Consider the following 15,926-nt stretch of genomic DNA (forward strand, 5'->3'; position numbering starts at 1 on the left):
CAAACTAAAAAGTGTTATTATATTTTACCAATTATTTCATTCTAATCTTGACCCTAACATAGTTATGCGCTTAGTGGACAATGACCAATAATAGTGTTGTTTCGACAATAGTCACATACTATGCCCTACGACATTGACGATTCTATTGTCTATGGCTCATCTATTTAGCGCCACCCAGCAGGGACTTGGTCTGGTACCCAATTCAGTATATCCGCTCCACGTAATGTACCGTACCTCTTTCGATTTGTGATATATTACGCGGAACATTACTCTCTTCATTCGGATAGCGGCTATGTAACCCATTGGATTAAAAACCTCCATCAAACATGAAGCGATTAATCGGAGACTGAAGACTCTATACCAAATTTGGCTCAGAGACAGGTAATCAGTGAAGTCAGTTTTTCTCGTTTGTCAGAGACGATTGATACGTATTAAGACAAACTTTCCACTGCATCTGCCAGCAAAAATCGGTGATCGATCAACATTTCGAGTACCTACCCCAATTTACACAAGAATGTCAAGGATCACCGCTCATGCTTTACAATACAGTTGGAAAAACTAGAGCAACACCTGGCCACAATGATGCATAAAGCACTAAAGCGGACCGGAAGTGTCGGTGAGCCAGCCCCACCAACAAATAGAAAACACTCCCTTAACCAAAGATGATTTAATATTGAACCTGAAAATTGAAACTAGATGCTACTGGAATCAAAGATACAAAACTATATCAGAGGAAAAAGGAATTTATCACTATAAAATAGAACAGGATGTTAAAAGCAAACCGTGGTTCTCAGAAATTAAACTTCCAACACACCATACAATTACAATAAATCGACTACGAACAGGACATTTAGCTACCAAAGACAGACTCAACAACTGGGGACTATAGACACTATAGATTCCATAGACTCGCGGAGGCAAAGACAACTGTAGCCAAACGAACTGTCAGTTCGTGTAGCCAAACGAGCATGACGTCACGATTTCAGTAGCGACAATGGATTGCGTGACGTCATATTCGCTCGGTACACTCTAAATTCACGGCAAAACACTCTAAAATCGAATTGCTCAACCATGTCTCCGCGAGTCTATGGAATCTATAGTGTCTATACTGGGGACTAGTAATCCTACATTATAGAGATCTGCGGAGGCAGCCATTGTGAGCCAATCGTGCAGAGAGAACTGTCAAAGCACAAACTTATTTACAGACGGGACACTGGCGATTTTTCCATGGTTCACTTCTTAACGAATATTCACAGTGTATCGTCGAGGGGTGATACTGAAAATTTGCGGTATCAGAGTGGAATGCGGGGTACTAGTTTTATGTCAGATATGACGTTTGTCCGTGTTTAAACGTTTTGTTTTGTTTTCCCAACGACCAAACAAGAAAAAACGAAAAAAAATGCAGTTAGTCTCGTTTTCATTGTTCACGAAATTTGCGACTAATAAAGCTGCGGTTCTTCACGGAAAAGCTGACCAGCTTACAGACCCGAGATTGCAGACTGATCATCAACGAAGAAGGATGCCCCCTGGTCAGCGGATTTCAGGATGCTTCTGTGGACCGAGGTGGACAATCGAACAGAAATTGTACGTCGGAATGCGGAAGGTGCTTACGATGCATGTAGCTAATTACATGATTATCGAGCACCTGCCGAGCGATCTGGTCACAAAATTCCATCCGTAGGGTGCCCCACCGAATTTTAAGATACGACGGTACAAATCTGATCCATAATAGATATTTGCACTGCAGATCTACACCCAGGATTTTGAAAAAGGTGACGTTCCATTCCAAGCAGAACTACATGTTCACGGGCTCGATGAATTTAACCGCTCGTTTGTGCGGTACCAGAAAAGCTCCGGGCATTGGACTGTCGACAGCTGAACCAGCATAAGACTCTCGGCAGCTGGTAACATCTCATTCCGAAATCATTAGGATTGTAATTGCAATCTGCTTTTCTCCTGTCTTTCCAGGCGAAGATAATAGCGATTGGATCTTCGATCTTGCCGGTTTCCAGCTGATTGGAGTGCGGGATCGCTCTCCACGGTCACCTGGAGCTCGCACAGTCGTCATTTTGTGTTGCCGGTTCCAATGAACCTATTAACTGGAATGCCGTTAAATTAGTTATCATAACTTAACAGTGGAGCGAGCACTGCTTCCAACAATGGTCCCATCGCCTCCAATCATCATGCCTTTCCCGGTTAATCTTGTATTGCACTTGGAAAGTCCACATCACGTCTACGGATGCCATCGGACAAAACATCACCATTTATCCAAAACGATGCTAACCCTGAGGCACACGAAAAGCGAGGAACGGTGAGGCGCCCAGCTTAACGCTTCTTCCACGCTGTCTCTGTTTCGATGGACGGAGTGACGTCACTTTTCCGAAGGGCAACCAAAATCTGGACAATAAATATACCAAATTAGTAAATTTTTATTTTTTCCTTCTTTTCTCAGAGAAGTTGGGAGCCTAAGAAACTTCGCTTATAATGAAAAAGCACTCGTACGTCTTAACTAATTCCATTACAAATTTATTAGTTTAAACATATTTTGCGTCACTTTATTAGTTTAAACATAGGACATGGTAAACCTAACAAGCCAAGTAAGAAACTCGTGGTGAACCTAAGCGTCTAAGTAAATTTCCAAACAACTCCAGAGGACTTGGTGAACCTTCTCAACGACAAGTTTTGATGCTTAGGAGAAGTGATTCTATTGTCAAAGATGATGTATTGTGAATCACCAAACAACTCCAGAGGAGTTGGAGAACCTTCTCAACGACAAGTTCTAACGCTTAGGAGAAGTGATTGTATTGTCAAAGATTTGTATTGTGAGTCACCAAACAGCTTCAGAGGACTTGGTGAACATTTGTGCTCATTCTGCGAATGGAGTGACGTGAGAAAAGTCGGAGTCGTATATCGAGATGAGGAATCCACTCTCGAATGAAGTGACTCGCCGTGTAAATCAAATGGAGAGTCACTTCATTCGAGTCGAGATTTCTCACCTCGATATACGACTCCGACTTTTCTCACGTCACTCCATTCGCAGAATGAGCACAAATTTCTAACGCTTGGGAGTGATTTTTGTGTTCATTCTGCGAATGGAGTGACGTGAGAAAAGTCGGAGTCGTATATCGAGGTGAGAAATCTCGACTCGAATGAGGTGACTCTCCATTTGATTTACACGGCGAGTCACTTCATTCGAGAGTGGATTCCTCATCTCGATATACGACTCCGACTTTTCTCACGTCACTCCATTCGCAGAATGAGCACAATAGAGGATATCATTAACCTGTCAGCTTCATGAAATTCTGAATATCTTACTTATGGAATACTAGAAGAAATGCCTTATTTTAAAGAGAACGTATTGTGCTTCACCAAGCAACTTGTGTGGACTTAGTGAACCTTACTAACTACAAAAAAGGACGTATTGTGCTTCACCAAGCAACTTGGGTGGACTTAGTGAACCTTCCTTACAGCAAATTCTGAAAAATATCTTGTGGAATACTCAGGCTTATTCTGCGCGGCGTGTGAGGTGAGACGAGTCGAATGAGGTGACAAAAGTCGACTCGCCCCTTTGATTTACATTTGTGCTCATTCTGCGAGTGGAGTGACGTGAGAAAAGTCGGAGTCGTATATCGAGGTGAGAAATCTCGACTCGAATGAGGTGACTCTCCATTTGATTTACACGGCGAGTCACTTCATTCGAGAGTGGATTCCTCATCTCGATATACGACTCCGACTTTTCTCACGTCACTCCATTCGCAGAATGAGCACAATTAGTCGTCTCACGTCACGTGAGACGAAACCGTCCGGCTCACCTCACACGCCGCGCAGAATAAGCCTGACTAGGAGAAATAGCTTATTATAAAGAGGACGTATTGTGCTTCACCAAGCAACTTGGGTGGACTTAGTGAACCTTACTAACTACAAATTCTGAATATCTTACTAGGAGAAATGGCTTATTTTAAAGAGGACGTATTGTGCTTCACCAAGCAACTTGTGTGGACTTAGTGAACCTTCCTAACTACAAATTCTGATTAATATCTTATGAAATACTAGGAGAAATGGCTTATTTTAAAGAGGACGTATTGTGCTTCACCAAGCAACTTGTGTGGACTTAGTGAACCTTCCTAACTACAAATTCTGATTAATATCTTATGAAATACTAGGAGAAATGGCTTATTTTAAAGAGGACGTATTGTGCTTCACCAAGCAACTTGTGTGGACTTAGTGAACCTTACTAAATACAAAAAAAGGACGTATTGTGCTTCACCAAGCAACTTGTGCGGACTTAGTGAACCTTCCTAACTACGAATCCTGAATATCTTATGGAATACTAGAAGAAATGTCTTATTTTAAAGAGAACGTATTGTGCTTCACCAAGCAACTTGTGTGGACTTAGTGAACCTTACTAACTACAAAAAAGGTTGATTGATTTGTCTTTATTAGAGAGACTTTCACTACAAAAAAGGACGTATTGTGCTTCACCAAGCAACTTGGGTGGACTTAGTGAACCTTCCTAACTACAAATTCTGAATAATATATGAAATACTAGGAGAAATGGCTTATTTTAAAGAGAACGTATTGTGCTTCACCAAGCAACTTGTGTGGACTTAGTGAACCTTACTAACTACAAAAAGGACATATTGTGCTTCACCAAGCAACTTGGGTGGACTTAGTGAACCTTCCTAACTACAACTTCTGAATAATATCTTATGGAATACTAGAAGAAATGTCTTATTTTAAAGAGGATGTATTGTGCTTCACCAAGCAACTTGTGTGGACTTAGTGAACCTTACTAACTACAAAAAGGACATATTGTGCTTCACCAAGCAACTTGGGTGGACTTAGTGAACCTTACTAACTACAAAAAGGACATATTGTGCTTCACCAAGCATCTTGTGTGGACTTAGTGAACCTTCTCAACTACAAATTCTGAATATCTTACTAGGAGAAATGGCTTATTTTAAAGAGGACGTATTGTGCTTCACCAAGCAACTTGTGTGGACTTAGTGAACCTTCCTAACTACAAATTCTGATTAATATCTTATGAAATACTAGGAGAAATGGCTTATTTTAAAGAGGACGTATTGTGCTTCACCAAGCAACTTGTGTGGACTTAGTGAACCTTCCTAACTACAAATCCTGAATAATATCTTATGAAATGGCTTATTTTAAAGAGGATGTATTGTGCTTCACCAAGCAACTTGTGTGGACTTAGTGAACCTTACTAACTACAAAAAGGACATACATATTGTGCTTCACCAAGCAACTTGGGTGGACTTAGTGAACCTTCCTAACTATAAATTCTGATTAATATCTTATGAAATACTAGGAGAAATGGCTTATTTTAAAGAGAACGTATTGTGCTTCACCAAGCAACTTGTGTGGACTTAGTGAACCTTACTAAATACAAAAAAGGACGTATTGTGCTTCACCAAGCAACTTGTGTGGACTTAGTGAACCTTCCTAACTACAAATTCTGAATAGTATCTTATGAAATACTAGGAGAAATGGCTTATTTTAAAAAGGATGTATTGTGCTTCACCAAGCAACTTGTGCGGACTTAGTGAACCTTCCTAACTACGAATCCTGAATATCTTATTTTAAAGAGAACGCATTGTGCTTCACCAAGCAACTTGTGTGGACTTAGTGAACCTTCCTAACTACAAAAAAGGACGTATTGTGCTTCACCAAGCAACTTGGGTGGATTTAGTGAACCTTCCTAACTACAAATTCTGATTAATATCTTATGAAATACTAGGAGAAATGGCTTATTTTAAAGAGAACGTATTGTGCTTCACCAAGCAACTTGTGTGGACTTAGTGAACCTTCTCAACTACAAATTCTGAATATCTTACTAGGAGAAATGGCTTATTTTAAAGAGGACGTATTGTGCTTCACCAAGCAACTTGTGTGGACTTAGTGAACCTTACTAACTACAAAAAAGGTTGATTGATTTGTCTTTATTAGAGAGACTTTCACTACAAAAAAGGACGTATTGTGCTTCACCAAGCAACTTGGGTGGACTTAGTGAACCTTCCTAACTACAACTTCTGAATAATATCTTATGGAATACTAGAAGAAATGTCTTATTTTAAAGAGGATGTATTGTGCTTCACCAAGCAACTTGTGTGGACTTAGTGAACCTTACTAACTACAAAAAGGACATATTGTGCTTCACCAAGCAAATTGGGTGGACTTAGTGAACCTTACTAACTACAAAAAGGACATATTGTGCTTCACCAAGCATCTTGTGTGGACTTAGTGAACCTTCTCAACTACAAATTCTGAATATCTTACTAGGAGAAATGGCTTATGTGCTCATTCTGCGAATGGAGTAACGTGAGAAAAGTCGGAGTCGTATATCGAGGTGAGAAATCTCGACTCGAATGAGGTGACTCTCCATTTGATTTACACGGCGAGTCACTTCATTCGAGACGGTATTCCTCATCTCGATATACGACTCCGACTTTTCTCACGTCACTCCATTCGCAGAATGAGCACAGGCTTATTTTAAAGAGGACGTATTGTGCTTCACCAAGCAACTTGTGTGGACTTAGTGAACCTTCCTAACTACAAAAAAAGGACGTATTGTGCTTCACCAAGCAACTTGTGTGGACTTAGTGAACCTTCCTAACTACAAATCCTGAATAATATCTTATGAAATGGCTTATTTTAAAGAGGATGTATTGTGCTTCACCAAGCAACTTGTGTGGACTTAGTGAACCTTACTAACTACAAAAAGGACATACATATTGTGCTTCACCAAGCAACTTGGGTGGACTTAGTGAACCTTCCTAACTACAAATTCTGAATAATATCATATGAAATACTAGGAGAAATGGCTTATTTTAAAGAGAACGTATTGTGCTTCACCAAGCAACTTGTGTGGACTTAGTGAACCTTACTAACTACAAAAAGGACATATTGTGCTTCACCAAGCAACTTGGGTGGACTTAGTGAACCTTCCTAACTACAACTTCTGAATAATATCTTATGGAATACTAGAAGAAATGTCTTATTTTAAAGAGGATGTATTGTGCTTCACCAAGCAACTTGTGTGGACTTAGTGAACCTTACTAACTACAAAAAGGACATATTGTGCTTCACCAAGCAAATTGGGTGGACTTAGTGAACCTTACTAACTACAAAAAGGACATATTGTGCTTCACCAAGCATCTTGTGTGGACTTAGTGAACCTTCTCAACTACAAATTCTGAATATCTTACTAGGAGAAATGGCTTATGTGCTCATTCTGCGAATGGAGTAACGTGAGAAAAGTCGGAGTCGTATATCGAGGTGAGAAATCTCGACTCGAATGAGGTGACTCTCCATTTGATTTACACGGCGAGTCACTTCATTCGAGACGGTATTCCTCATCTCGATATACGACTCCGACTTTTCTCACGTCACTCCATTCGCAGAATGAGCACAGGCTTATTTTAAAGAGGACGTATTGTGCTTCACCAAGCAACTTGTGTGGACTTAGTGAACCTTCCTAACTACAAAAAAGGACGTATTGTGCTTCACCAAGCAACTTGTGTGGACTTAGTGAACCTTCCTAACTACAAATCCTGAATAATATCTTATGAAATGGCTTATTTTAAAGAGGATGTATTGTGCTTCACCAAGCAACTTGTGTGGACTTAGTGAACCTTACTAACTACAAAAAGGACATACATATTGTGCTTCACCAAGCAACTTGGGTGGACTTAGTGAACCTTCCTAACTACAAATTCTGAATAATATCATATGAAATACTAGGAGAAATGGCTTATTTTAAAGAGAACGTATTGTGCTTCACCAAGCAACTTGTGTGGACTTAGTGGACCTTACTAACTACAAAAAGGACATATTGTGCTTCACCAAGCAACTTGGGTGGACTTAGTGAACCTTCCTAACTACAACTTCTGAATAATATCTTATGGAATACTAGAAGAAATGTCTTATTTTAAAGAGGATGTATTGTGCTTCACCAAGCAACTTGTGTGGACTTAGTGAACCTTACTAACTACAAAAAGGACATATTGTGCTTCACCAAGCAACTTGGGTGGACTTAGTGAACCTTCCTAACTACAAATTCTGATTAATATCTTATGGAATACTAGAAGAAATGTCTTATTTTAAAGAGAACGTATTGTGCTTCACCAAGCAACTTGTGTGGACTTAGTGAACCTTACTAACTACAAAAAAGGACGTATTGTGCTTCACCAAGCAACTTGGGTGCACTTAGTGAACCTTCCTAACTACAAATTCTGATTAATATCTTATGAAATACTAGGAGAAATGACTTATTTTACGTATTGTGCTTCACCAAGCAACTTGGGTGGACTTAGTGAACCTACAAATTCTGATTTACTTTGAACAATATACCATGCTCTACTGAAGTGTACTCAATGTATTGTGCGTCACCTGGCAACATGAGAGGACAAGATCAAGTTTTATAACCATAAATTATGATAACTTGGGAATTATTTTATAGAATACTAATTTATGGAGACGTGACCTATGTTATCAATAGACGTGGTTGCATCTATTTGCAACCAGTAAGGATATGGTAAGTTATCGTGTCCAGCGAAACACCCCAGCCCACCCACCACAGTATTATTTATTTTAAATTATGAATACAATCTCAGCAATACACATATTCATAGTATGTTTCCACCCCACTCGGACCACAGTATTTCTGTCGTTGAATGAATGATGACGAAGTAGCTACTCCAGGTGTGCCTGCAACAGAATTAAAATTAGATAAGTGGATTTTTTTTCTAGCCAGAGACAAGAGCGTCGTGGTCATCCCTCTCCTTCATTTGCCTATGCAGTTGGATGTATAAATTTCTTCTAAGCCCTTGAGCCATTGGAATGATACTTTTGAAATGAAATTCCTAGGTGTGATCACAAGTTATCACTGCCCGTTTAGCCTTAAAACACTGGTGGCAATAAAGTTGCCACTACCCGTTTGACATTCTTCAAACTTTTCAGGGGGCATTATAGTTACACTGCCCGTTTAGGCTACCAGCGTTGGCGGCAATATTCCAGCCGCTGCCCGTTTGGGGTACTTTTCTTATCTTGACTGAGATAAACAGCCCGAAAAGAGAATATAAATTGAATTAAGGTTTAACCTACGTAGTTCAGCTCATTTTTTTTTTTTTGAAAGGTTCCTAGCGGCACGCCGACGGACGTAGAAACCTCTCCCATCAATGTGCGCACAATCGTCTCGCGTTTGCGCGGACAACGACAGTTCACTAGGCCTTTGGATAGGACAGAGAACGTAATCCTTCAGAAGCAGTTCACCAGCCGTGCACGGAACATGTCGTCCAGTAAGACACTGTTGCGTACTGACTCAGAAGGTTACGGTAGAAGGTGTGAAAATTTCGGTTTTGTCATATGGTCGATTTCGTATTTGTTTTTTTTTGTCATGTCAAGGCTTAAAGAATGTTATTGTTCAAATTTATGTTGTGCCCTATAATTCAGTAATCTTTGGTGTGCCTATGATCTGTTAGATGGTCGATGTGTTCGTTATGTCCATTTTTGTTGATCCTCATTTTAGTACTGTTTTTATTATCTTTGAAAGTTGTTTTTCGTCCACATCCCTAGCACTATCAGCATCTGTCCAAATAAGTCCAAATAAAAAAAAAAACCTTTAATATGCTCAGTTGAAAAATGTAAACATATCTAATTTGTCATAAATAATATGCGTTAGTCAAAGTCGAAGTAGTCAGTTTTTGTCGATTTCGTCTTGATCACACGTTAGCTTCGAATCTATAAGCATGCACTACTAAATGCTGCACTTCCCACTATTAGTTTCATAGTTATTTTAAATTGATATTGCAAGAAAATATTATTAAGCATTAGGCATTCAAAACATATTAGGGTTTACTCACAAAACTATCAGATATAAAAATAATGATAGAGAAAATTAAATCACGAAAGCACATCAAATGTTGAGAACTATGTATTAGCAAATGGATACTACTAATTATTTTATATTTGAATTGAATTTGTATTTGTTAAAATTAACCGAATAGTGGGAAGCCCAGGCAACAGTTTAAAGTCTGCCGACTCAAAAAAGATTCCGAGACTCGTCATGAAACATAAATATTTTCATTATGATTCACAACGACTCTCGAAACCTTCCCAGACTCAATCGACCGGAACTGTTTCCTGGGTATAGAAACTACTGGGCCCTGGCAGGTTCCTCCTGTTTATCGAGCATTTCTGATAAATCAGCCATACTCCATCTGTAGCAGCCGGTTCGCAATGAACCGTTGGAGGCGCATTAAAGTGTTAAAGGTGATATTTTCATTACAAGAATTTAAATTAACATCCTTCACTTTAATACCGTCGAACCCTGTGATCTTGGCCAGGGAACCTACGTAGTTCAGCTCATTTGAACCTATAATTTGATTATTTCTTAACATATGCTCTAAATCTGTTTAACAGTTAGTTGGAGCTGATTTTCTTCATGCAGTCAAATTTAGTGATTTTAAGTCCACAAACAGCTCCCAAATTAGTGTTGTTGAGCTGAGGAATAATTCTGTGAACCCATTATTGCTGTGGTCAATATTGTTTTAACGCATTAAAATCAAAACAAGTATTTATGGAATTGGCCATAATTCGATTAGGTAAATGTGTCTTTAGCTGTTGCACGCAGTCTTGTGCTGATAACACGCAGACGTTTCCAGTCGGAAATGTTTTAAAAAGAGCAAGTACTACCCGTTACAAGAGCGAGTACTACCCGTTACATGAGGTTTACCCTGGTGCATAACTGACTGACGGAAGGTTAAAGCGGGGAACTAAAGTGCTGAAAAATCGAGTTTTGCAACAATTACATACCTACAACATTTTTTGCTGTTTATTTTTTTCATTATACATCTCATTTGGGTTGCATAATGTTCACAATGCAAGTGAAATGAGTTGTATAATGAACATTATACACTCGATTCTATTTTTTGCACGGGTTGTTTTTTGCTATAACTCATCAATTTTGAACCAATTGACATGATTTTCCATACACGGATAGGAGTAGGAGGGCATAATGAGCACCTTGTATTTTCAGTGTAAATTTCCAAATTTTCTAAACAATTTGGTTGATTGTAGCTTTATCTTAAATCCAATGAATTGATGACAAAACATTAGTCAGAAAAGCCGCTTGTTTTGAAAAAAAAAAAAATAGTCAAAATGCGTGAAGTGGTCATGTACTTGGGAAATATTATAAGAATCAGCTGACCTAAAATAAGGTTTTTGGAATCGAAATAACAACGTAGTGGGTATCTATCAATTTTCTTGATATTACCTGGGTCAATGAAATGTATTTGTAACACTTCTAAAATATTTGATAGCATAATAAAGTATATATTAAACTTTTTCTGAAAGCAGGCAAATAATGCTGAATGGCAGAGGAAGCTTTCAGTTAACAACTGTGGAAGTGCAAAGTTATTAATTGAGAGCTTCCTTCTGACAACTATAATTTTGCATATGTATACTATACATATACATATACATTGTATAGGTATCGTGTGACAGACACAAAAATACTTCATGCCCAAGGAAGTCAATGAAATTTACACCACGAAAAGTTCCTGGACCGATCGGGAAACAAACCCATTACTTTCAACACGCTCCCGTTAAATACTGCTGCGGATTCCATTCAAATACATTGAAATAACATGGGGAATCTGGTCGTAATTAGGTGTATTTGGATTCACATATGAAAGCGCAACTAATAATTAGTATTCTCTCAAGGTGAAGATATGACGAAGCCACAACTCAAATTTTCAAGAGCACAAATCTGAATAACCGAATGTTGTATTACGCTGAAAAGTTGATTGATTAGTCACCAGCAGCGGGTAACAAATCGATCAACTTTTCAACGCAATCCGACATTTCTTCAATCCAAGATTTGTGCTCTTGAAAATTTGAGCTGTAGCTTCGTCATATCTTCACCTTAACGAAAAATAGACTTTGACGGAGCCGCAGTGCAAATGTGTGCAAATGAAAGACATAAAATCTATTTAATTTCTTACCCAGTTGCAGGGAAATGTAGGTTGTGCCTTCGGTGCGCCGCTCTTCGCGCAGAGCCTTTTCCTCCAGCACTGAACACCACTTCCGGATTTTAAGCAGCTTCTCGAACGGTGTAAGAATTTGATTCAGCGTGCAGCAGTTTAGTTGAAGGTGAGCTTGCAAGTGGCACCCGGATTGTTTGATTGGTGTTTGTTAGTGTTAGCAGCAGTACGTTCAGCCATTTCAACTGCTAGTTCAGATTCACCGGGAAGAGCCTTCAAATACTTTTTTTCAGAAGGTTCTGTTACAGTTGCCCAATCTGGAGACTCTACCGGGTGGAAATTTGATGATGCTTTACATTGATTTTGGTGTGGAGTCGGATCAGTATATGTTCACTTAATTATATCATCTCGCACTTTAGACTGGATATGCTGAGTGTTTGCACCTCATCAATTTGGGCCTTCGGAAGGTCTAGCAGCACACGCAGCATTGTAATGGACAACCAGTTGTGCATCACCGTATTCACCCCAGTCAGGATCCGGAAGACCTCCGGTTCCAATTCGTCCAGCAGCTCTTCCACGTCGGATACGTCCTCATCTTTCTGTTGGAAGTGCGCTTCCCGGTGCGAGCTTCCTGTGTCCAAAGTAAACCAACGCAAATTACATCCGAATCTCCTAGATCACCCAGGTTGAGCACCTCGCGGATTATTGTTTGCCGATCCCAATGTCCAACATCCGCGGTAGGGGGTAAACCAATTGCTCGGACCAGTTCAGCTGAACTTCATAAAACCCGGCGGCCACAGTGGGATGGAACTAGGGCACTTTGCACTGTTTCAGCAACTGGAGCGCTTTCCTGATCGACCTGGTAGAAATATTATAAATGAGGTGGATATCAATATGTATTAATCTATTAATATTTAAATGATAGTTACCTTGAAATTAGATTTAACCGGGTTGGAGAAGTTTAAAAAATTTCGTAAAACCGAGAATTTGTCGGACGAAAGAAAAGTGTTTTGTTTTGTTTTTCTACGCGATGCGCTTTGCCGCGCAAACCAAGACGTGGATATGCACCGTGCAGAAAAAGCAGCTTGATTTAAAATGCAATTTCAAGCCACCGAATATATAGTGATTTGATGACGATAATTCTAAAATGAAACAACTACTTCATAATAATTCAACTATACATCATGAATTCCTATAAAATACGGTTAAATATTTATCGTTTTAAGTCAATTAAGGTCAATGTTAGTGTTTTGGCTAACAAATATATTGAAAGTGATTTCGTTATTTATATCAGTGTTTCTGATTTTGACGTCTTATTTTCACATGTGAAAGAAAGAGACGGAAATAATATTTACATGACGAGGGGGGCCCCTGATGAACACGCTGAAGAAATCGTGATCAAAATAAAGGGAAATGTGCTAGTACTTCATGAAAAATTCTATTCCCGAGAACCATGATTTTTTATCGGATTCCTTCGCAGTAAGTGGTCTGTAAATGAGTTTGTGGTCAAAGTGTAAGCCAAATGAACATGCTTATCGTTCGTAGGAAGGCGTCGTTTAAACGGTATTGCAATCGGAACTAAATAAATTAAAATTATTTATTTTTAATATCGAGAAATTGGTGGCATATGTAAGTTTAGTAAAAAGATAAAAAAATATTGATTCTGCTTTCAAAAGCTCATGCTTATGACGACACTTTTGTTGCTGCACTTGTCGAAAAAACATCCATTGCTACTTCTTGCTTCACTTCTGCCGATATGATTAGGGTAACACTTTTGCAATAAATTTCGGATTTCTTCGATTGCTCCGCTATTTCAACAACATTTTGAAAGAAATTTCTACCATAATTAGAAAATGTAAACAAAACAACTTGAACCACAACGAAGTCACGCACAAAGTTTGAACATCTTGCTTTGTAGCAAGTGTTGGCAGCTGTTGTAAACAAAACAAACAGCGTTGCCGAATCGACATACGTAACTTCCGCTCATCTCTATGTAGAGGATTTCTATTATGGACCATCATTAGTAGAAATCCTCACATAGAGATGAGCGGAAGTTACGTATGTCGATTCGGCAACGCTGTTTGTTTTGTTTACAACAGCTGCCAACACTTGCTAAAGCAAGATGTTCAAACTTTGTGCGTGACTTCGTTGTGGTTCAAGTTGTTTTGTTTACATTTTCTAATTATGGTAGAAATTTCTTTCAAAATGTTGTTGAAATAGCGGAGCAATCGAAGAAATCCGAAATTTATTGCAAAAGTGTTACCCTAATCCAGGGGGTGCGACACTGTAATCTTTTTGGAATCAATTTAAAAGATTCAAAAAGATTCGAAAAGATTCAAGGTGATTTGGCGGGATTAATAGAAAAAAGGACGCACGTCAGTTATATCGAAATAACTGAATCATTTCGTTCAGTGTTTGTTTTGATCTGACTGCTGATGCTGATCGTGCATAACAAAAAGTGATTCTTCATTTCATAAATACGAAATCGAGGTCGAAATGAAAGGTATAAATTTATTTAAAAAACACTAAAGTAATAAAACAGTTATTAAAAAACTAATGTTTTTTCTCTTTCAGTTGCTGGAAAGAGTGGCGTCCGCGTTTCCATCCGGCATCGCCGTCATCCCCCCGAGGTGCATATGAAAACTGAAAAAAGTGGACGCAATCATCCCGCAATGCATCCGGTGTCCAATGACTGTTAACGGCCGCTCATCGCCGGAACTTGTGCCAAAGTTACATCGCGTTACTAATAAGGATCGTCCATCGCGACCTGAGACATCGCGACGATTCCTTCGCCAGCACCAGTGGAGCGGGTCCGATATTCGCGAACTTCCGAATCGGAGAAAGCTCCCACGAGTCCCACGCCGAAGCCACGAAGCATTCTGGAGTATCGACCTATGAAGGTACGTCAGCAAAAGTCACCACCACCCACCAAGAAACTTGTGCCGAAAAGATGCGCGTGTCAAATTGATGGCCTATCGAAGCAACGCCGCTCAAATCACCATCATGCGAATCGGAGAAATCCAGTGAAAGTTTACTGAACAGTTTCACGGCATCAAAATGGTCCAGTGGAGTTGCTCTACCGGTACGGTATGGATATTCCCTTGCGTCGGCTGGTCTTCACCAAAGAATAATTGATGACGACCGATCACAGATGCCTATCTTCGTGGGACGATATTTAATACGAGTAATACAAGGGACGCAGCTGAGTGATCTCGATCTGCAGGACTACAAGTGGGAGAAATGATTGCACAAATAAAGGAGTGAAGCAGGAGCGCTTTTAGCGAACAGTGAGTACGGTCGCAGTTGAATAAACGCCGTAAGGTTCCTAAGATCGATTGTTAATAGGGAATTCCAATTCCTTGTTTTGAATTTGAATCATTCCCCTGGTTCTGTAGGAGAATCCGGGAGAGAATTTATAAATTTTCGAAAGGGGAACACATATTGCATTATTTATGTATTCAAATGAATAATATGTTTATATAAATAAATAACAAAACTAATTAAATGTGTTATGTGAATTAATCGAAAGGTAGGACAAGCTCTGACTACTGGAAAGAATATCTCATGGGCTCCTCCAATCTGCAAGTATAGTTGATCTATTTTTGAAGATGAAGAAAACTGATCCACTTGGACTTGGTGAACCTTCTTCACGGCTAGATCTGTTCAGTAGGAGGAATAACTATGAAGAAAACTGATCCATTTTAAACGTAGATGCATTGTGCGTCACCAAACGACTTCAGAGGACTTGGTGAACCTTCTTCACGGCAAGATCTATTCAGTAGGAGGAATAACTATGAAGAAAACTGATCCATTTTAAACGTAGATGCATTGTGCGTCACCAAACGACTTCAGAGGACTTGGTGAACCTTCTTCACGGCTAGATCTATTCAGTAGGAGGAATAACTATGAAGAAAACTGATCCAT

General features: G+C 39.3%; 1 long non-coding RNA gene across 1 annotated transcript; it reads right to left on the reverse strand.

The window, feature by feature from the left end:
- Window positions 1-7,354: 7,354 nt before the first annotated feature.
- On the reverse strand, window positions 7,355-14,013 carry LOC134285299 (uncharacterized). Its single transcript, XR_009996280.1, has 3 exons — window positions 12,932-14,013; window positions 10,370-12,861; window positions 7,355-9,119 (listed from the first exon to the last, which is right to left on the reverse strand). It is a non-coding gene; the product is annotated as an uncharacterized LOC134285299 (long non-coding RNA).
- Between the last annotated feature and the right edge of the window lie 1,913 nt (window positions 14,014-15,926).

The sequence above is a fragment of the Aedes albopictus genome, chromosome 1 (genome assembly GCF_035046485.1).
Source record: "Aedes albopictus strain Foshan chromosome 1, AalbF5, whole genome shotgun sequence".
Lineage (NCBI taxonomy): Eukaryota > Metazoa > Arthropoda > Insecta > Diptera > Culicidae > Aedes > Aedes albopictus.